This window comes from Acomys minous (genome assembly GCF_964271855.1).
Source record: "Acomys minous genome assembly, chromosome: 12".
Taxonomy (NCBI): Eukaryota; Metazoa; Chordata; class Mammalia; order Rodentia; family Muridae; genus Acomys; species Acomys minous.
The window spans coordinates 59,522,626-59,546,812 of NC_140493.1; the positions used below are offsets into that span (position 1 = coordinate 59,522,626).

The 24,187-nt window shown below is 42.5% G+C and overlaps 1 long non-coding RNA gene across 1 annotated transcript; it reads right to left on the minus strand.

Annotated features, from left to right (window-relative positions):
- Positions 1–15,651: 15,651 nt before the first annotated feature.
- Positions 15,652–20,274, minus strand: LOC311578857. The gene is made up of 5 exons (XR_014772978.1): positions 20,181–20,274; positions 18,498–18,758; positions 17,771–17,983; positions 16,392–16,818; positions 15,652–15,779 (listed from the first exon to the last, which is right to left on the minus strand). It is a non-coding gene; the product is annotated as an uncharacterized lncRNA (long non-coding RNA).
- Between the last annotated feature and the right edge of the window lie 3,913 nt (positions 20,275–24,187).

The following is a 24,187-nucleotide window of genomic DNA, read 5'->3' on the forward strand; positions in this document are numbered from 1 at the left end:
CTGCAGTGGGGACTTTACAGAATGCCCAGGCAATAAAGTATACAAAGTCTGAGAAAAGGAACCATAGACACATGGCTTCAGTTATGCTTTCACTTAAAGCCGAAGTCAGCAGAGGAGCTATGCTAAAAACTAAAGTGGGCTCTCAACATAATTATTTAATCTCATATGTGTTGTGTGCATCAAATTTAGTTTTTAAAAAATCTTATTTCTTTATTTATTTTAATTGTGTGTGCATGTCTGTGTGTGTGTGTGTGTGCACACGTGCGTGCGCGTGTCTGTGCGAGTATGTGTCTCTGTGTGTGCATGCACGCATGTGCACCTGTGTGTGTGCGTGTGTGCATGTGTGTCTGTGTGCATGTGTGTGTGCCTGTGTGTGCCCATGTGCATGCCTCCTCATGCTCTCACACATGTATGCAGATGCCCTCGGCTCCCAGAAGAGGGTGTTTGAGTCCCTGACCTGCCTGATATGGGTGCTGTTGAACTCACATTCTTCTGAGCCCTGTCTCCAGACTCAGTATTTGTTTTAATTGACAAGGGATAGTCAGCTGTCTGGCACACTATACTTAACTCATTCAACCGTTGATGCATATTTGAGTAATTATGAATTTGGGGATTTTTACAAATAAAAAAACAATGATACTTCTGTGCAAGTCTTTTTGTAGACATGTGCTTTTATTCCTTGGGTAAATGTGTTGGAGTAGAAATTTGGGGTCCTGTAGTTGGGATACATTTAATATTTTAAGAAATTATCATGCTGGTTTGAAAATACTTTTTATATTCCTGTTATCAATCAATAGGGTCCTAGTTAATCTATATCCTGGCCAACATTTGCAGTGGGGCTAGGTAGTTATTTTAGTGAGTTATGTAGATTAAGTATGAATGATTTTGTCTTGTGCTTCCCTTGTTTTTATGACTTGGCCCTTCTGAGGAGCACCAGCTGGGTGTTTGTAAGTGTCTCCTGGAATGAGCTGTGATGAGATCTTAAGCCCCGTGGCCTCTGTACGTATCATCTTTGATGAAGGGTCCTTGAGAAGACAATTAAGGTTAAATGGAAGCCATAGTGTAAACCCTGACCCAATGTGACACAGAGAGAAGACCATGTGAAGACTCAGGAAAGACAGCTCTCTCTAAGCATCTGGAGTAAGAGCTGCTATGGGAGATGTGAGCCCTGCTGGCACCTCTGACCTCAGTGTTCTCAAGTTTACGTTTCATTTTCCCTTATATTTTAGCATGGCTTGTAGCTTATGGTTGAAAGAAGGCATGACACACTAGAAGAGTTTAATGTTTGCTGAATCTGTAGGCGTCAGAGACTTTAATTCTTTTACTGTCTTAGATTTTGTCAGCACTATTGACTGTGGCTTTCCATAGATCTTAAACAATTCAAACCTTTCAATTCCTTCCCTTGTAACCCATTATTTTTTTAAAATTTAATCTTATTAATTTATTTTATGTGCATAGGTGTTTTGTCTGCATGTATGTCTATGCATCATGTGTGTGCCTGCTGCTCTTGGAGGCCAGAGGGTCACAGTTCCTGCACTGGATATCCTAAGACTAGAGTGACAGATGGTTGTGAGAGACTGTGTGGGCGCTTGGAATTGGACCCTGGTTCTCTGGAAGAGCAGCCAATACTCTGAACCCCATTTGTTGGCTTTCTGACTGACCCTTTTGCCGCCTTCTTCTTCTTCTTCTTCTTCTTCTTCTTCTTCTTCTTCTTCTTCTTCTTCTTCTTCTTCTTCCTCTTCTTCTTCTTCTTTCATGAATTATAATATGCTTTATAATCTTTTGTGGTCTGAAAAGAGCTAATATTTTATCATTTCATCACAATAGACCTTTGAACATTTAAAAAATACCATTTATGGTACAATTTCATATACATTGTTCTACATACACTAAAATAATTACAATGTAAGGAATTTTTCTTCCAACAAGAATAATTTTGAAACTTAAGAGGAAGTCATTTGTCTATTATATTTTTATCATAATATAACTGTGATAGTTTTATTGATGTTATCTAGAATCTCGTGGGAAGAGAGCCTCCATGAGGGACTGTCTAAATCAGGTTGGTCCATGGGCATACCTGTGGGGACTGTCTTAAATAATAGTTGATGAAGGGGGTGGTGCCATTCCCTGAATTTGCGTCCTGAACTGTATAAGAGTAGAAGAGGATGTGAGCTGAGCAGTAAGCTCGCACACATCAATTGTCCTTCAGCTTTTGTCACCTGGATGTGCTATGGCTGGGCACTGTCCGTTTCTGCTGCCTTGCCCTGCCCTTGCAATGATGGGCTGTCTCCTGGAATTGGAAGCTAAAATAAACCTCTCGTCACCAAGTTGCTTTTTATTATGATGTCTTATCAAAGCAACAAAAAAAGAAGCCGGACAATAACCTCATTTTCATCCCATGACCTGAAGCTCAGCACTTCTTTTCTGTCTTTGTCTCCTTCTGCCTTTCTAAGCTTTAAGAAAACATCGTTCATCCTGACGTTGCTCAGGCCTTTGCTATTTCTGCTTCCTAGTTCCTGCTACATCCACTTAAATACTTCCTGTCTCAAAGCGAGGAAGTTGGCATGGCTTCTCATGAGGATAATTTAACTATGATTTTCAATTCAGGCTTTTAAATAGAGACTCCTCTTGGTCAGCAATTTTAATTCTGGGAGGTTGGTCTGTAAATATGCAATGGTGGGATATTTGTGGCCCCACAAATTCATGCCAAGAGACCAGTCCCCAAGGTGATGGAACTAGGAGCTGAGTTTGAGCAGAATTGGTACCTGTATAAAAAAGGCCTGGCAGACTCCTAAGCTCTGCCACATGAGGATACAGTGAAATTTGAGAAATGAATTTTTATGGTTTACACATCTTTGGCATCTTGTAGGGTAATCCTGACAAGACAAAGAGAAGGAGTTATCATATATGTGCCTAAAGATGTGCTATGAGAATGTTCCTTACAGCATTGTTTTTAGTAACAGAAGCCTAAAAGGCTCACTAATTAGGCATTGGTTTATTGGGACATGTTATAAGCACACTGTAAAGATTCTGCAGCCATAAAGGCTAAAGAAATAAAATTAGGAAGGCTGCACTCGAGGTTTCTCTACACGTGCTGTTAAGCACGACAAAAGGTGGGATGAGGAAGGATGCGTGCAGGACCCTTGCGTGTGCCGGTCCACTCCAAAAATATCCCTAACATTTTATAGGGAATCAGTGACAAGAAATCACTGAGGTGAGGTGAGGGAGGTGATGACATAGAAATCGAAAGTATGAGGAGAGATGGAGAGAGACAGAGACACACAGAGAGAATCTGAGTGCTCGATTGCCAATAAATAAATAAACAAAATAAAAAATAAAAAATAGAGAAGCCAGGTATAGTGGCACATGCCTTTAATTCCAGCACCCAGGAAGTAGAGGGAGGCAGATCTCTGTGAGTTCCAGCCCAGCCTGGTCTACACAGTCAGTACCAGGACAGCCAAGGGTACACAGAGAAACTCTGACTCAAAAAACTAAAAAAACAAAACAGAACAAAACAAACAAATCCAATAAACAAATGAACAAACAAAAACCAGAATATCATTGAGCTGTGCAAAAAGTATATATAATGCAGCACACATATATTTTTGAATTCTAAAGAATGTATATAGGAGGCTATTTTAAGGAACAATGGTCAACCATTTCCCAAGAGTGATGGGGAAAGAAAAATGTAGATCAAAGGAATAAAACAAAATTCAATTACAAAGAGCACGTGCGCGCGCACACACACACACACACACACACACACACACACACACACACACACACACACACTCGGTGTCTTCCTTATCTTAGTCATGCTTCTTGAAACTAGTAGCAAAGAGAAATGCTCTCAAAATCACCATTGGAAAAAAGTCCCCACTATCAAAAACAAAACAACAACAACAAAATCAGATTAGAAAGTTTTCTAAAATCACAGAGTCCACCTGTGAGAAAATGATTGGCCATGGTAGCGAGTTCTCAAATTCAGGCACAAGGCCATGTGAGTGTTCTGTCACATGGAGGTAGACTGTGATGTTAACAACCACCGCCACTCGATGGATACAGTGATCAGCGATGGATACAGTGATCAGCGATGGATACAGTGAACAGCGATGGATACAGTGATCAGCGATGGATACAGTGATCAGCGATGGATACAGTGAACAGCGATGGATACAGTGATCAGTGATGGATACAGTGAACAGCGATGGATACAGTGATCAGTGATGGATACAGTGATCAGTGATGGATACAGTGATCAGTGATGGATACAGTGATCAGCAATGGATACAGTGATCAGAGGCAGGATGGAGGTAGAGTGAGTCACAGGTCATGGAAGTGAAGTGTTCAGAAATTTGAGTCTGTGTCAGGCTTTGAGCTTTACTTGCAAAATTTTCACTCAGAAGCAAACACTGAAGTATTTACTTTGCTGGGATTTCTTAAAAGCACATATTTTATCCTCATTCAGTTTTATCACTTCAGGATTCCATATAACAGACTCAGCCTCTGACGCCACCCCAGGACTGGTTAACCGCAAAGCTCCGGAAGCTTTGAGGATCTGCAGTTCTTAAAACCAGTGGAGAGAAAAATGCAGGTCCCCTGAGCAAAGCGTGACAGGTAAAGGGTTGTTTGGGTATGCCCTTTAAAAGGAAATAAAAGAGTGATCTGTAAGGAAATTTGTATTTAAATCACAGAGAAGACCAAGCCTACCAGAGTGCAGCCGCAGAGTCTGGCGATAAGCTGCCCTGGATCTTAGTAATTGCCTTTTTGAATGCAGTTCAGAATATTTTACAGCTGTTCCATTTACTCCGATTGATTCTTAAGGTTTAGCATACCATCCCAGAAGCAAAAAAAGAGATTTCATCTACTTTGAAACTGAAATAAGTTTGCCCCATTTCCATCTCTTTAAACAAGGCTATGGTATAGGTTTTTTTTTCTTTGACATAATTATAAACATGCTCTGCAAATGCATCGCTGAAAGACTGGTTCAAAAATGCCCTTAAAAGAATAAACCTTTATTTTGAAAACCTGTATGTGGCACAGGTAGCAGATCTTTAGAGGGAGAGGGAGAGCTCATTTCATAAGTAAAAGAAGTGCTTTTTTTTTCTTTAATGTAAAAGTTGAGATCTAAAGAAAGAAACAAAAAAATTAATTGCCACATAGAAAAAAGTAAAGCAAGAGATTGGACCTTTCTTCTTTGAAAGCACACAGGCAGAGAAGATAAAAACAGCATTTCTGTGACTGGCTGAAGTGGGAAATAGGGGTGGGGGCGGGGCAGGGCAGGGGTCTGAGAAAGCCTGGTGTTGTGGTATTTTTAAAGGTACAGTTTAATCATGTTTATTATTAGCTCTGTAATTATTATGGTAGTATTTTCTAACCTACTATCAATCAATAAAACACAGACATCTGCTGTATTTTAAAATAGCCTTGGTTCAGCTGGGGCAGGGCAGGTATTAATCCCCTAAAATACTTTCCATATCTCCCTGCCCCAGTCCCATGCCATCTGCTTCTAATAATTTTGATCTCGCTACCTCCCATCCATAATCCCAAAGACTTGCTAATGTTCATCATCTGGGCTGAACCCTCCATCCACGCCGGCCACGTGTTTCTTCCCCCACCTCATCCTGTGGGAAAGATTAAGCTTTGTCACAGGTGGAAGCAGTCTTGGCGGGCTTTACCCTTGGGGCACACCATGAATACCTTGTGACAGACTGTTTGGAGCCTTCCTGGGCTTGGAATTCAGGAAGCCTACCTGGGAACCCCACCGTGGCTATTGTTTTCCTAATTGACCCTCGAAGGGAGGAGGAGACCGCCCTTTGCATGTGACTGGGAAGAGGGTGAGAGAAAAACAACAGGTGGAGAGAAGGCGAGGGAAGAGCGCGGAGAGAGAGGAAGGGGCCGGACCAGCTCGTGGGACTGAGACACCTAAGGACCCGTCCTGCCGAACGGATTCCAGGAGGTTTTAATCTTCTGTCCCTTTAACCTTTTTTTTCCTTCTTGTATATGCTAGTTGGGTTGTATAATAAAGTTTAATTGTTAATAAACAGAGCCAACATCTTGCGCCCAACGTGGGGCCCGATGGGTTCCACAATCCCTAATGATATGAGGGAAGATTCAGTATTCCACGGGATAGAAATGTTGTTTCAGGCTATTGGCAAAATTACAACTGCTGTTGCAAAACTCTTTCCTGCATTATACTTAGAGGGAATTCTTTGTTTTCTCATTGTCCTTTTATTACAATATTTCATGCTTAGAAGGATTAGAAGACAGGCTAATGGCATAGAAAAGCCGGAAGGGTCAGTAAGTTCTATCCTTTTGGAAAAGATTGCAGATTTGACTGGACAGATAGAAAGGCTGAGGTATGAAAATGAAGGGATGGGAAAGCGGATAAAAATTTTGACATTTGGTAGTGATGAAGGACAAAAAATAGAAAGACCGGAAAGCCAAAAAAACCAGGAAGAGTCAATAAGCTCTATCCTTTTGAAAAGAATTACTGACTTGACTGAACAAATAGACAAAATACAAAAAAAAGTGGAAGGGCTGGAAAAGCAGAAGGCACCTTTGGTTAAAAAGGGTGGAGAAGGTCAGAAACCAGAGGCAAAGAAAGCCAGACCGACCAAAAGGTCTTTGGAAGTAAATGTACCAGTGGAGGATACCTCCACAGTCACCCAGGCACCTTCAGCTTTTCCAGTCACTGTAAGACATGTACTCGAGCCAAATGGTGCTGAGGGTCATGACGAAATAGCCTGGTGTCCTGTAGACATGATGGATTTAAAACATTTTAAGGAATCCGTCGTCAGATATGGTATACATTCTAACTTCGTTAAACAAATGTTAAACAGCTGGGCCTATCAGAATAGACTTGTTCCCCAAGATTGGAAAAATTTAGTTTCAGCGGTATTGGAAGCAGCACAACAGTTACAGTGGTTATCGTGGTGGCGAACAGAGGCTATAAAAATAGAACAAAAAAATATCGCACAGGAAATAAATATTAATAGAGATCAATTACTTGGTGATGGACCATATACTAACATGAGAGAGCAAATTCAAGCTGACGATAGAGTGATTGAACAATGTCGTAAGGCAGCCTTGAGAGCTTGGGAGCTGGTAGAGGAACCTAGAAAAACAACTATTCCTTTACTAAGGTGTTCCAAGGACCTCTGGAGCCCTTTACAAAATTTTTACAGAAATTAGGATCTGCTATGGATAAGGCGATGCCAGATTCTGATAACAAAAAGGCATTAAAACTTATCATGGCTTATGAAAATACAAATGCTGAATGTAAGAAAGTGCTTAGACCGTTAAAGGAAAGAGGTGCTCCATTAGATGACTGGGTAAAGGAGACAGTTAATATCAACTCTCAGGAATATCAGAATAATATTGTGGAACAAGCTTTAGTCAGAGAGCCCAGATATCATAATACTCGGTGCTTTAATTGCGGTCAAATCGGTCATGTGCAAAGAAACTGTAAAAATAAAAGGCGCACTAACCCAGGAAAAAACGTAACTCATAGAAGAGAACAGGGAGGTTCTGGTTATGATGGTAATGAGGTACCAAGACTCCCAGGGTACTGTAGTCGCTGTAAAAAAGGGAAACATTGGGCTCGGGATTGTCAATCTAAGCGAGATGTACAAGGCAATATCTTGCCGACGGGAAACGGCAGGAGGGGGCCATCGGCTCGGGCCCCCATAAACAATGCCAGCCGAATTCCTTTGGCCAGTCAAGAAGTGACAAACCCGCAGGAAAACGGGAACTGAGTGTTAGCGGTCTAATGCATGCTACTGAAGGTAGTGCAGCCTTGGATCTGGCTTCAAATATGTCTCTTACCCTAACTCCTCAGGTTAAATGTTACAAATTAAATACTGGTGTTTTTGGACCTTTGCCTTCAGGCACAGTAGGATTGGTTCTGGGAAGAAGTGGGTTGACTTCTCAAGGTTTTATTGTACATCCTGGTATTATAGATGGAGATTCTAAAGGGGAAATAAAAATCTTGATATGTGTAGAAAAGGAGATAAAAATTGATGCCGGGGATAGGATTGCTCAACTCCTACTGTTTCCTTACATTAAGGACAAAGCCGCTCCAGTGGAAAGGACTGGTGCGTTCGGGAGCACAGGGACACGTGTGTTCTGACAAACAGTAATTAATAATCAAAGACCTAAGTTAATTATACAATTAAATGGTATTAAAATAAAAGGCTTGGTAGACAGTGGACCTGATGTCTCCATCATTTGCCAGAAGTCTTGAAACCAAACTTGGCCACTTAAGAAGGTTTATACAGAAATTGTAGGAATTAGTAAGTTATCTCAAATAAAACAAAGTGTACAGTGGCTTGAGTGTGTGGGACCAGATGGGCAGATAGGGAGGCTAAAACCCTATGTGGCTGACATTCCTATAAATCTATGGGAAAGAGACCTTTTACAGCAATGGGGTACTCAGATTACTATTCCTGCAAATACTGAGATAAAAAAGGTTAAAACAATGGGTGAATTGGTATGCGCTTCTAAAAAAGAGATTAATGTAAGTGATCAGAGGCGACCACAAGCTATGCCCATTGTCCCACCTCAAAATTCTTCAGATTTAAAATGTCAAAATTTATAAGAGGGGCCACTGCTGAGATACCAACCACCTTGCCCCTAAAATGGATTTCAAACAGACCTGTATGGCAGGAGCAGTGGCCCTTAACAAAAGAAAAGTTACAGGCGCTTCACGGTTTAGTGCAAGAACAGCTGGAGGCTCAACACATCAAAAAAATCTTCCAGTCCCTGGAATTCCCCTGTGTTTGTGGTAAGAAAGAAATCAGGTGGATGGAGAATGATAACAGATTTAAGGGCCATAAACAAAGTGATTCAACCCATGGGTTCGCTTCAACCTGAAATTCCTTTGCCTTCCTTATTACCTCGGTCTTGGCATATAATTACAATTGATTTAAAAGATTGTTTTTTTTACCATACCTCTACACGAGAAGGACAGGGAAAGGTTTGCTTTCTCAGTACCTACTCTAAACAGTAATTCTCCAATAAAGAGATATCATTAAAAGGTACTTCCACAGGGAATGTTGAATAGCCCAACTTTATGCCAGTATTTTGTACAACAACCTTTAAAAATACTTCGTAAGCTGTTTCCTCAATCTATCATATACCATTACATGGATGATATTCTGCTAGCTGATTCTGATCCTAGTATTGTAGAAAAAATGTTTCAGGAAGCACAAAAAATTCAGCCATGCTGGGGATTACAGATTGCTGTAAAAAAAATACAAAGAGGAGATTCAATTACCTATTTAGGCTATAAAATAACTAAACAAAAAATTCGACCACAAAAGGTACAGATCCGTAGAGATCAATTACAAACTCTTAATGACTTTCAGAGATTATTGGGCGATATTACCTGGTTAAGGCCTACAATCAGGTTAGCTACCTATGAGTTAAGTAACTTGTTTCAGATTTTACAAGGGGATTCAGATTTAAACAGTCCTAGGTGTTTAACTGCTGAAACAAAAAAGAAGTTAATTCTGGTGGAACAAAAACTTCAAAAGGCGTATGTGAATAAAATTGATCCTGAACTTGGTTGCATTTTGGTTATTTTGCCTTCAAAACATTCTCCTACTGGACTTCTCATGCAAAGGAAAAACCGGATTATAGAATGGATATTCCTGCCAAATAAACAAAACAAAAAATTGAAAACATATATAGAAAAAATTTCTAAATTGATTACAAAGGGAAAAATAAGGTTGCGTCAACTGTCAGAGATGGACCCGGCGAAAATTGTAGTGCCTCTTACTGATTCTGAGATTATGTCACTATGGGTAATTAATAAAGATTGACAAAAGACTTGTAGTAATTATTTGGGAGACATTAACAATAGATACCCAAAAAACAAACGTATACAGTTTATAAAAAAAACTAATTGGATCCTTCCAAGTATTGTAAAGAGGTCACCAATCTCAGGGGCACCCACCTTTTTCACTGATACAAATAAATCAGGTATGGCTGGTTATAAGTCTGAAAAAATGACCAAGGTAATTAAAAGCCCATTTACATCAGTTCAAAAATCAAAATTATATGTTATCCTTATGGTATTGTTAGATTTTCCTAAACCTCTTAATATAATTACTGACTCTCAATATGCTGAAAAGGTTGTTCTACATATAGAAACTGCTGAATTTACTCCTGATAACACAAAATTGACTACTTTATTTATAAAACTACAACAGGTCATCAGAAACAAAAATTATCCCTTGTATATTACTCATATTCGATCCCATACAGGTTTACCAGGTCCATTGACACAAAAAAATAAAGAGATCGACAAATTACCGATAGGTAATGTATTCAAAGCCTCCAAATTTCACGAAAAACATCATGTCAATGGTAAGGGGTTAAAAAAAAGATTTTCTATCACTTGACAACAAGCTAAAAAAATAATTAATAAATGTCCTACATGTTCCTTATATAGTCAACTACCATTACCTGCTAAAATTAATCCTAAAGGTAACAAAAAGAATGAAATTTGACAGATGGATGTGTTTCATTTTACAAAATTAAAAAAAATGAGATACGTACATCATACCATTGATACATATTCAGGTTTTCAATGGGCAACTGCCTTAAGTTCTAAAAGGGCTGACTGTGTGATTACTTATTTGCTGAAAATAATGACATTTATGAGAATACCTACACAAATTAAGACTGACAATGCTCCTACATATGTGTCCCTTAAGATAAAAAACTTCTTTATGTATTATAATATAAAACATGTTACTGGTATACCTCACAATCCCACAAGACAAGCAGTTGTAAAAAGAGCTAATCATACCTTAAAAAAATGCTTATTAAACAAAAGGAAAGGGTAAAGACACCCAGGGATCGATTAAATAATGCTTTGTTAACTCTAAATTTTCTTAATGTAAATGATAAAGGGGCGTCAGCTTCGGAGAGACATTGGATAATAAAAAAAACTAAAAAATTGGAACAACCAGTATTCTTCAAAAACTTAAAAAGTATAAAATAAAAACCTACAGTAGTTTTAAAATGGGGTCGTGGGTATGCGTATGTTTCCACAAAAAGTAAAAATATATGACTACCAACTAAACTTATAAAAATTAGATCTGACCATATAACAAGTAAATCTTAAGAGCTACCTGGTTCTTAACAACTTAACATTGTTCCTTACAACTTAAAAAACTAATGCCCTCTTCTGTCCTATTGGTGTATATACAGGTAGAGCCCTGTATTTACAAAAAACAGGACAATGCTAAAAACAACAGACAACATGGGTGATTTAACCCCAAAAACATGCCTCTGACACCTCGAACAAGATGCCTCAAATGATGTTCCCTTTAAAAAATATATATGTACTAACATACCTGTACTAATGATTTCTAAAGTCTGCTTACTTTCAAAACAAAAAACAAGACAATTATAAAGATCGAACTTCTGCCTCTGACACTACTGCTTCTTCCAAAAATTACATACATATAAACAATAAATCGGCTAGCCAAAAGGATCAATCCCAAAAAAACTGGACAAAAACAGCTAACTTTTCCAACGCTTGGCCAATATATTATTTTTCTTGGGTACCCAAAAAATATTTTTCTCTTAAACAGCATCAAGTAATTTTAAAAACACGACGCCCCCATTCCCAGTAGGTGGGATGTGTGTTTTTGGTGAGTTACCAATGCTCATCTTTGCCTAACAAGATTATTTACAATTAATAAAAGTTCATTTGGGGATTTCTTTCTTCTATCTTTCTTTCTCTCTTACTTTCTATCCCTTTTAATATTAAGGAAAAGGGGGGAAGGAAGGGAGGATACAGGATTGTAGAATAAAAGGTAGATTATTGAATCTACTAACATCAAAAATTCTACATTGGTAAGGGAGGATACAGGGTTGTAGAATAAAAGGTAGATTATTAAATCTACTAACTTCAAAAATTCTACATTGGTATTGTAGATTGATGGAAATTTAAGACTTTTGATTGATGGAAATTTAAGACTTCAACTTTTGCTTCACATTGATATGAACTTAAATTGTATTCCATTCATTTTTGCCTTATGTATTGTATGTTATATGTTGACAAAATATTGTATATTGTATGTTAGAAATTTATGTTCTTTTTGTTCAATGTTTACTCAATGTATTATTCATGTACCACTAATGTCTTATAAAAAACTGTTTGAAATCATCGGGGATAAAAGTTGGTATTTAGTTACGTAGAAATCCTATTAGATACTCACTTTGTTATAGAACAGGTTTGTTTAATAGCTTGTATATGTCTTCAAAGGAATAGATTGATAACGGTAAGAATAGATAGATTTGCTCTTCAAACTCTTCAGAGATCCACAAAATATGGCATTTAATGATGAGGGCTTTCCTGACAGAAAGAGACATCAGCTCCTGGCCGCCTCTCCATTTGCATCATTGAAGATGGGGGCTTCAAGAGACGCTGGTGACAAAATGGTCACTAGACGGAAAAACTGCTCTACTACTGCTTTTATCTCTGCTACTGATGACAGGATGATTGTCTACAATGATCAACAATGATGCTGGAAAGATGACTGTCCAGCTTTAAAGAGAATAGATGGACCAGACCGTCAGATTTCCTGCCAGCAAAAGCAGTTCGTTGGATGTTTTGGGCCGATAAGGCTGAAGACTGATTGCCCCAATGAAGGAGAGAATTCGGTGACTATTCAGGCAGTCTGCTCTCTCTGTACCCTACAACTTGGAAGTTGCCTGCCAGCACTTCCTTTATTAGATAGATTTTCCTTCTTGGGTCTCTGATGGGATTAAAGACTAGATAGCCACAGTGTAACGAAAAGCTTTAGTAGATTAATAATTACAATTTCTCATAAAAGAAAAGGACTCTCTTTGGTAGGATAGTGGTATACTTTCCCTTAGGTTAACAAGTATAAAAGGACTTTGTTATGTTCTTGATACCTGATGAGTATGTATATATGTATATATGTGTATATAGTTCTTAATTTTTTAAACAGAAGGGGGAGGTGTGGGAAAGATTAAGCTTTGTCACAGGTGGAAGCAGTCTTGGCGGGCTTTACCCTTGGGGCACACCATGAATACCTTGTGACAGACTGTTTGGAGCCTTCCTGGGCTTGGAATTCAGGAAGCCTACCTAGGAACCCCACCGTGGCTATTGTTTTCCTAATTGACCCTCGAAGGGAGGAGGAGACCGCCCTTTGCATGTGACTGGGAAGAGGGTGAGAGAAAAACAACAGGTGGAGAGAAGGCGAGGGAAGAGCGCGGAGAGAGAGGAAGGGGCCGGACCAGCTCGTGGGACTGAGACACCTAAGGACCCGTCCTGCCGAACGGATTCCAGGAGGTTTTAATCTTCTGTCCCTTTAACCTTTTTTTTTTCCTTCTTGTATATGCTAGTTGGGTTGTATAATAAAGTTTAATTGTTAATAAACAGAGCCAACATCATCTATGGCCTTTCTTCTCCTTTGGTACCTCACTCCTTTCCTTGCCCAAGATCCTTCACTCTCTAAGCCTGAGAACTTCCGCCCTGTGTACCTTCCTCCCGCCCTTCTCAGATATCAGCTTTTTATTGGTCAAACAAGGAGCCAAGATTACACAGAGTCAAGGTAGCAAGCAGCTCTTGGGAGCCAGTAATTAGCATCAAAATACAACAGTCTGGATAAACATCCCTGCTCCTCCACGCAGCCTTCCACCACACTGAGTGACAGGAAGATGGAGTAAAGTTCCATTTCCCATCACTGTGTGAAGGAGAGCAGAAAAGGCAAGACACTTCGGTTCGCAGAACCACAGCTCCTGAACACATACCAGAGGCAAGGCGTCTTTCCCAAGCCTACTTCCTGTCTCCTTAAACACTGATGCCCTCTCTTTCTTCGTGCCCATTGTCCCCACTTCAGGGTGCAGTTCCAATCTCATTCAGTGTCTGAAGGCTTTCCTGGGCTCTCCAGTGGGATGTGACATCCCTGTTCTATAACGTCCAATCATCACGCTCCACTCTTATGGATCTCAATAAACTTGATATTTATCTACTTATATTTCGAGGCAGGCCTCTAACTCCTCCTCTCTAGCTAGCCAAAGATGACAAGATGACCTCTCCTCCTCTTTTCTCTGCCCGTGGAGGCTGGGATTACAAGCATGCTCTGTCAACGTTTGGTTCTCTGCAGTGTTGGCAACTGAGCCTAGGTTAGACATGGCATTTTACCAACTGAGCCACATCCCCAGGCCTACCTGTTGTGATGAGGGTCTGCAGATAAGTTCCCCATCCTTTGGTGAACAACTCTAGAGGCAGCAGCGAGGCAGAGAACTGAAGCTAATAGCATAATGTAGCTCGGGTTTGCTCTTGGTGGAGACAAGCCAATCTAGAAAGCATCAAGTGCTCTTAACTGCTGAGCCACTTCTCCAGGCCCCCTGATTATCAATCTGAACTCCTCCTGTAACCCCTGAGTCTCCTTCAAGCCCTGGGGATCATGGTGGGATATCTCTGGGTGCTGTTAATTCGCCTGGTGGCTTTGTTATAAATGCTAACCCAGTATCACTGGAGCAGGGACATTGCCAGGGCACGAATCTTTTCAAAACTTTTATTTGGTGTGTGTGTGTGGGGGGGGCAATAGCAGTGCCACCTTTCCTGGGAGGTTTGGGGAAGATGAACCGTGCTGATGTGTGCCCAGGGCACACGAGCATTCAGCGAGTGTTGGCTGTTTTATTTGAGATCTTAAACATGATGAGTCTGCGGTAGAAGCCGTCTTCTCAACTCCACAGAAGCCTGTGTTTTACTGGCCGTAGCACACCCAGCATTACAGTATTATCGGTTGAGCAGTCCCCAAATCCTTTTAGCTTGGCCTGGTGTAGAAGGAACTCCCAATAATGTCTGGATTGAAGTGTGTTACCACCAAGAGAGGGAAACTAGCGTTTTCTAACCACAAGACAAATGGAAACCAGTGGACGTGGTATCAGGATGTGGTCAGTTAGAGCGCTTTCCCATCATGCGTGGGGCCTTGGTTTTGATCTCCCAGCATTTCAGCGATGTCAATGACTTATGTGTTCTCAGACGCCTGGTTGTTTCCTGTCACATTTCCTTCCATGATAGCTTTTAAGAAGAAGCAAAGCAACCGTTACTGGAAAGGACTAAGAAAAATAAGTTATTATTATATTTTATTACCGAGGAAATTTAGGAAAACCACCTGCGGCTGCTGTTGAAAGTGCTTAGTCTCAGTAGGAGCGGCAGCCATGCAGGCTTAGTGTGCACTGTGGTTCATGCCTTAGTCAGAGTTTCTCTTGTTGTTCATCATCAACGGAAGTCAGGGCAGGAACTCAACCAGGGCAGGACCCTGGAGGCAGGAGCTGATGCAGAGGCGGTGGAGGGGCGCTGCTTACTGGCTTGCTCATCATGGCTTGCTCAGCCTGCTTCCTTATAGACCCCAGCCCAGGGATGGCACCACCCAGAGTGGCCTGGGCCCTCCCCCATCAATCACTAATTAAGAAAATTCTCTATAACCGGATCTTCAGAAGGCATTTTCTCAATGGAAGTTCCCTCCTTTCAGATAACGCTAGCTTGTGTCAAGTTGACATAAAATTAGCTAGCACAGTTCAGTTCCCAGAATCATATTAGAAAAAAAAAAAAGAAAAAAAAAAAGAAAGAAATCAAAGAAAAAAAAAGTGATGGGTCAACTTATTCCTGCTCATCCTTTGGAAATCAAGAGGAATCCTTGAAGACCTTCCACCTTTCTGCTCCCCTCGGCAGTGTGATCTCTTTGGGGTTTGTCAGCACGTCTTTAGTGAGCGGGCTTGAGCTGTCATGGAGTGAAGACATTGTTAAGTATACATACATAGGAGAAAAAAAACACCACCCTCATTGGGGCGAAGGGTGTAAAGACATGCTTGTCTCTGATTGGAGATGAAGGAAGAGACGTTTCAAAGAACTTTGACCCCTTTTTATAGTGGCTGTAAGTTGGAAAGGAAAATATCAACGTGAGACAAAAATGAGAAAATTCTAATTAGGATAACAGGCCCTAATTATCTCAAGGGAGTGACAAATCCTGAGGGGATATGATCAGGGGGACACTCCCTGAGCGGCAAAGCCGGGAGGATGGGCTGCGTGGTGGTCCTGAGGGGTGTGGCCTTGGCCTCCATCTCAGCGGAGCTGCCTGAAGCTCTACGCTGGTGACTCTTCTGCAGGGCACTGGGAGTGAGCCTTGGTCAAGAGAAGTGTGCCTGTGCCCTTGAGGAAGTGTGTGCGTTGTCCTGGGACACAGGACAAGGTTAGTGAGGATGGGTTTCCCCTCTCTTTGCTTCTTTCCTCCCTCCCTCCCTCTGTCCCTCCCTCCTTCCCTTCCTTTCTTCCTTCTTTTCTTCCTTTTTTTCTAGATAGGGTTTCTATCTAGCCTTGGCTGTCTTGGACTCACTTAGTAGAGCAGGCTGGTCTTGAACTCACAGAGATCCTCCTGCCTTCCCCAGGGCTGGGATTACAGGCATGCGCCACTGCACCTGGATGGGTCTCAGTTTTTAATTCTGTATATAGAAGACCCCAAACTATTTGGCAGCCCAGGCTCCTTTCTCTACATTGCATTCAGAAGCCTATACCCCATTGCTGTCATCAATTGTCAAGTCCGCAATGAAATTTTTAAAAAGAATGAGCGAGTCAGAAGCCTAAGAGCAGTTCCTGTGATTGCTTCCTGTGATTGCATCGATTTCAAGGCTTGAGGATGAAGAAGACACGTGATTTTTCTCCCAGCAAAGCTGTAACATCCCAGAGCATTGTACTCATGAAGGCAAGAGTCTTTACCAAGTGATGCGCATCTTGTGATGTTTTACTGCTTTTAGTCAATAAATCTGGAACAGAAAGACAGAAAGCCCAAGTAAACACTTATGTAGAACACAGCAGTTGTCTCCTCACAGAGCGTGAAATCTGAAACAGAGTGGAAGAAAAACAGCTTCTAGCCTGGTGGTCCTCCACCTGCACTGGAGTTTGGGCTCACCTGTGGGAGCACAGTGTGGATTTATCATGTACAGGACACATCTTACTCCCTTCCAAAAGGGACCACCCAAAGTGCCCACCCACCCAACCTGACTGGTGCACATCTCTGGCATCTGGGTATTGTATTTTGTGGCCCAGGCACTTTTCTTTCATTTGCGCTCTAGACTCATTTTTCCAAGTGACCCTGGTCAGTGTGCGTGCATGCGTGCGTGCGCATGTATGCGTGCACATATGTGTGAGTATGTGTGTATGCATGTGCGCATGTATGTGTGAGTATGTGCATGCATGCGCGCGCGTGTGTGTGTGTGTGTGTGTGTGTGTGTTTCTGGGGACTAAAGTCCAGAGCCCTGAGCATGCCAGGCAAGTTCTGTACCACTGAGCCACAGCCCAGCTCATGAGCTACGGAGTTTTGTTGAGATTCTTTCAGACATGTGACAAAATGCCATTTTTGATGGAAAGAATGAATGAAAGGAGAACTGGACTCTTTCCTACCGAGCAGAGCCCCTGCCAGCTGTGTTTTATTTTATTGCAGCATGCCTCCCTAACAGACGTCTTCAGTACCCTTTGCTTCTCTGTGTGGTTTTGACAACATCTGCACCATTGTGTGTTGTTTATATATTATAGTTACATATTTAAAAAAACAGCATTGTTATATATTTTTAAAAAACAACATTGTTAAGATAACTTAATATAGCAAACAATGGGTATAATCCAGTGGCTTGTAGAGGACTTCATTATTATTATTATTATTATTATAATCCATTTTCAGCATAATTCTATCACCCCTAAAAGAAACTCAACACCAACCCCACTCTGCGTAGCCCCTCGATGCCCAGCCTGGGAAAGCACTAATTTTCTCATTGTCTGTGTAGATTTGTTGACATTCCATATAAATACAATGCAGTCTTCAATGATGGTATTTTTGTCACTCAGCATGACGTTTTTCAAGGTTCATTCATGTGGTAGCACATGGTAGTGACTGGTTATCTCTGCTGATGAAATAAGCTGATCTAAGCCAGACTGAAAGCATAAAACAGAGCAGGGTGTGGTGGCACACGCCTTTAACCCCAGCACTGGAGGCAGAGGCAGGCAGATCACTGTGGGTTCGAGGCCAGCCTGATCTACAAAGTGAGTCTAGAATAGCCAAGGCTACACAGAGAAACCCTGTCTCGAAAAACCAAAAAAATAAAAATAAAAAATAAAATAAAAAGGGCAGGTTTACTTGGGAACTGAGGCTTCTGGGTGAGCTCAGCAGCCTCAGGGGGATGAGGCCAGACTATGGTTGCGTTAGTGGGGTTGGGGGTGGGGGTTAAGGATTGTTGGATTTGGGGAGCTAGTGGTTCCAGGTGAGGAGCTTGGGGCAGTCCTCAGGAATGCTAGGAATGTGGAGGCTTTCCTTCAAGGGGGCAGGGTTGGAAAAAGGAGTGGGATCTACCAGCCGACTGGGGGGAGGGGAGGGCAACTGGAGATGCCAACCAAACCGTCAGCACTCCATTATTTTAATGGCCCAGTACCCTTCCATTTATAGACATACCTCATTGTATTTTGCCATCCATCAACTTTTTTAAATATTTGAGTTGCTTCCACCTTTTGTAATGAGTCATGCTGCTGTGTGGGTGCATGTTCTTTTGTGTTTGAACCTAGGTGTGGAAATCCGAGTTGTCTGTGACTGTATCTTTAACGTTCTGAGGAGCTGTCAACGGTTTTCCGAAAGGAGCAGAGCATCTTGCAGGGTCATTAGCAATGTCTGAGGGTTCCAGTCCTTCCTGCAGTCAAATAAGAGGGATGCCTGGGGCTTTAGGAAAAAAGAAAGAGAAATAAAATGGCCTACAGGGCCTGGAGAGACAGTCAGTTAAGAGCAATTATGGCGCTGGACCTAGGTATGATTCTCAGCACTTACTCTGGCTCACAACTATCTGTAACCCCACTTCTGGGGGATCTGATGCCCTCTTCTGGTCTCTGAGGGCACCAGACACACATATGGAAAACATATATAATTACATGGCAAGAATAAAATAAAAATAAAAATTTAACATAAAATTCAAATGGCATATAAATGCATATGAAACCACAAGATGCCCTGAATAGCCAAGGTAATTGTACAAAGAACATGTGTGGAGGAATCACACTGCTTGATTTGAAAGCTATAGTAATAACAACAGCATAGTAGTGAGATCCAAACAGACACATACATTAATATAAAAAGATAGAGTGTCCATAAATGAACCCACAAAGACACTAAGAGCACATGATAAGAAGGATGACGTCTTCAGTATACAGCATTGAGAATACTGGCTGTCAGTCTGAAAAAGAAAATGCCCATCTGTTTGTACCATATTCAAAATTAACTCAAAGTGACTTAAAGACCTGAAACTAAATTACTAAGAGAAAACACAAGGGAAAGAACACTCAACCCTGGTTTGGTTAGTGATTTTGTGGGGCTGGGGTGAGGTCAGGATTTGACCCCAAAAGCACAGGCAACAAAAGCACAAATAGGCAAGTGGGTTTGTATTGACCTCAAACGCTGTGGGGGATGTATCAACCTAAAACAACATGAAAGGAAAAAAGCATGAAGGGGGATCTGCCATGGACTGTCCAGTGCTCCGTGTGACAAAGGAAACAACAGCGTGTAGGTAGGACTGGGAGGAAAAGGAGTTGCAAGCCACCTGTCTGTCTGGGCTTTTATTGGTTACTGGTAGCATCGCTGTAACAAAGTACCAGATAGTAAGAATTCACAGGAGGAAGGATTGACTTGGCTCATGGTTTCAGAGGCATTGCTGTGTCATGGCAGAGTCCATGGGGACAGGAGTGTGACAGCTGCTGTTCACACTGCTGTAGACTATGAGTCAGAGAGAGAGATGGGGGGGGGGGTGGAAAGGGAGAGGGGGGGAGGAGAGAGAGAGAGGCACAGAGAGAGAGAGAGAGAGAGAGAGAGAGAGAGAGAGAGGGACAGAGAGACAGAAACAGAGACACTAAGGACCAGTCCAGGAACCTCTAAGGAAACCCAAGCCTGGATTCCTTTTTCTACCATTCAGATCCCCTACACAAAGGTTCTAAAGTCTTCCAAATAGAGCGAGCACTGGAAGACTGATTTTTGAAAACACAAGCCTGTGGGGAAGATAGCTTTAAAACATAACAAGGAACAAATATCCCACATATGGGGTGGGACAGGAAGTAGCTCAGTGCGCAGAAGGTGCTTACGAGCAAGCTTGCCTACCTACGCTCAAGCTCCATTATTCATGTGGTGGAAGGAGACAGCACTCCTGAAGGCTGTCCTCTGGCCTCAGCATGCGTGTGCGGAACGTGCCTTCCTATCCACAAACAAGTAAGTACACAAAGAAATAAATGTGATTTTAAAATTTCAAACCATATGAGGAGCTCAAACTACTGAAAAACAATACCCCAGAGGCAGAAGCAGATGGATCTCTATGAGTTCAAGGTCAGCCTCGTCTGTATAGTGAGTTCCAGGCCATCCAGGGCTATATAGTGAGACCACCCTCAACAAACCAAACCAAACCAAAACAGGGTGAGCCTGAGTATAGACCTTGTTCAAAATAAGGTGCTTGAATAGACAAAAGATATATGAAAAATGCTCATGATTGCTAATCATTAGGGAAATGAAGATTAATAGCAGGTGTCACCCACTACAGTCTTGCCTCTTTAGCACCAGTTGTAGCAGCCCCTCTGGGCAGGGGAAAGTACTCCCCCTCTGGCAGGCAGGGGAAAGTGCTCCTCCTCTGGCAGGCAGGGGCAAGTGCTCCCCCTCTGGCAGGCAGGGAGAAGGCTCCCCCTCTGGCAGGCAGGGGCAAGTGCTCCCCCTCTGGCAGGCAGGGAGAAGTGCTCCCCCTGTGGCAGGCAGGGGGAAGTGCTCCCCCTGTGGCAGGCAGGGGGGAAGTGCTCCCCATCTGGCAGGCAGGAACAAGTACTCTTTGGCTTAGGTGAAAACGGAGGAAGCCTGATACTAACACCTCCAGCACAAGCTGCAATAGCCCTGGCTAAGGCAGCACCTCAGGAGCTGGGCACTAGCTGAGATCACTGCCCAGGTTTTTTGTGGGTGTGTTTGGCATGTTCAGAATGGCGGGTGTGGCCTGAAGGCAGCCTTGCTTCAGTTCTTTCGCTCAAGACACAGGGCAGCAAAGAAGAGTCCAGGAGCTGCTAGTTAGGGAGTCAGATGGCTCCTTTCCCAACATCATTATTTATTCCCAGGACCAGGAGCACCAGGGGTGCTTAGCACAGAGCATCAGGAATGTCCCAGTGATGCCAGCCCTGAGTTTAACGGTGTTAACAGTGCTTAATACCTGTCCAGTGTCTCAAGGAGAGGTGGCTCCATTGTCTGCCTCACGATGTTGGTAGGAACATAAATTATTATACTCCTTATGAAAAACATTATGAATGTGCCTTTTAAAACTTAAAATAGAATTACTACACAATCCAGCAATCTCCCTTCTGATGTTATGAAAGCCAAAAGATGCCCCCAGACTCCTGTGTTCACTACAGCACTAGTCACAAGGAACACTTCAGAGAATTCGGGAATCAATATAAGCGTTCATGAGTGAATAAAGAAAGGAAGGTTACTATGCCTGTATATGATAGAGTATACATTTTCAGCCTTTAAAGAGAAGGAAGTGCTATTTATGAGAGCATGGATGATGTCGGAGAGCCATATGCTCAGTAAGATAAGCCAGGAACAGATTGAGAATTCCACATGCTCTCACTTACGTGAACCGTCTAAACGACACGGCTCCTAGAAGCAGTAAGCAGAGTAGTGGCTACCCGATCCTGAGGGCTAGGTGCAGGGGAAGGCAGGCACACAGTACAAGCTGGGTTAGGCAGGGGGAATACTTTCCTTTGCACTCCAGCCCAAGCAGCTTTAAAATATACAGTTAAACATACCATGACACAAGCCCATATATTTGTCTAGCTGCAATGACAGCTATTAATTTACATAAAACTATAAGTAGTTGTTAATTTCTCAGCATTATTAATAATAACACCATACTTGAAATGACAGAAGTTTCCTTGAGTGAACAAACCACACATGGCGCAGTCACAGAGTAAAAAGGAACAAACTGCGGTGCGGTACATGACACGCACAAATAGCACTTATTTCGCCATCCCAGTCACATGACATTCCTGAACAAGATTCCTCGGAAGCAAAGAACTCATCAGTGGTCACCAGACCTAGGGACACAGGGGCAGCAGCAGCTGGGAAGCCACAACACTGCTCAGGATCTTGATGGTGATGGTGGCTGTGAAAAATGCATGGTTATTAAGAAAACACAGTTGGGGCTGGAGAGATGGCTCAGAGGTTAAGAGCCCTGGCTGCTCTTCCAAAGGTCCTGAGTTCAATTCCGAGCAACCACGTGGTGGCTCACAGCCATCTGTAATGAAGTCTGGTGCCCTCTTCTGATGTGCAGGCGCACATGTGGACAGAACACTATATACATAATAAATAAATCAATCTACAATAAAAAAATAAATAAAGTACAGTTTACTGTACACAATTGAAAACTCCAACGATGGATCTGGAGCGATGGCTTGGCAGTTAAGCACATCAGCTCATCCGGGAGACCTGAGTTCAGCTGCCAGCACACCAAGTAGTTCACAACTTCCTAAGAATGTGGCCCCCTCTTCTGGTCGCTGTGCTCACTTACAGTCACATGCACATATTCCCCGCCTCACACATACACACACAAAAGCAAGTCTACATTAAAAACGTTCTAAAGAGAACCTCCATCGGCTTTGGGTTATTCTTAGAATAAATTCCAAAGTGGAATACATTTTATATTTTCTAACTTTCCTTGCAAAGAGATGTGTGGCTTTTGCCTGCCTTTCGCTGACTCTGTTCTTGTTTCTCCCCTGCCCGTTGTTCTGTTTGGCCTCATCTCAGGTTGATGATAAAGTGCCAGTTTGCCAGGCAAACCTCGCCGTGGTTTATGCACCTCCGTGGCCAGCTGCTCTCTCTGCCAGTCTGCTGCCTCAGTCTAAGGACTGTGCTGTGCGGCTGCTGTGTTAGTCCCTCCAACTGCTCTTGGGCACAGCCAAAGCGGCTTTTGTCCTGCCGCGTGCCTTTTTCCTGCCACCTTGGCACTTCCCCGATACTGTGCAGATACCTACTTGATGTCACTTATGTGCCACCCAGAAGCTGGTAAGTTAGCGTTACAGCGGCAGAAGGGGGCTGCACCAGCTTGCTTCCTCCACCTTGCTATGTGTCTGGAGTCTCAGAAAGGGTTGCCCTGTTTCTCTGAAGACCCTGTGTAAGCGTCAAGTTGATGGGGGTTAGGGTTACCATGGAAACAAAGCTCTGAGATGGGAAGATGGGAAGGACCCACTTTAAACGCGGGCAGGGTAATTGCAGGGGCTGGGGTCCCAGACCGAATAGAAGGCAGATGAGCATTGTACTAGCACTCGGCTCTCTCTCTGCTTCTTGACTGCTGTGTGACCAGCCACCTCACGTTCCGGCCACCTCACGTTCCGGCCTCCTCACGTTCCGGCCTCCTCACGTTCCGGCCTCCTCACGTTCCTGCCGTGTTGGGCTATTCCCTTAAACTGTGAGTCAAAATAAACCTTCCTCTCTTTGAAATGACTTTGCCAGGCATTTTGCTAGTCACGGCAAGGAGAAAGGTAACTGCTACAACTAGAAACCAGTACCCATCTTGGATCCTTTGCAACCTTCCCAGGAACGGTCACACAGTCTGCTCCCAAGCTGAGGACTTTGCAGACCAGAACAGTGACCAGGGAGGTTACAGACTTCTTGGAACTGCCAGCCCTCCTGTTCCTGCCCCTCTGCTCTCCTGTGCTAAGGCCTACTCTTGTGCACAGTCTCTGCTTTCTAGAGACCCCACCCCCCCAGCTAGTTACTAAGCTCCAGAAATGTTAACTTTGTCTCTGAATGAACCATAGATTTTACTTTTCCAAGTGAGAGTCTTTGCACTGTTTCTTCCTGGCTCCTTTCCTATTTGTTTTATGGTATCTGCCTATATAGCTTGTTGGCATGAACACTGATCAGCCACACACACCCCCTTTGCCCCGCATATCTATTCTTTTCTCTTGGCAAATGACGGGTTTCATAAGAGCATGGCTATTGTCTGGCTCAATGCTGAGAGCCTGCAGCAGCTCTGACCGAAGGGGAGGCCCTCAGGAAATACTATGGAGTAAGTAGACACACAATTGGCACTGTGGCTTCACTCATACAAAATCCATACACTTAGAAGTTCCCGAAGT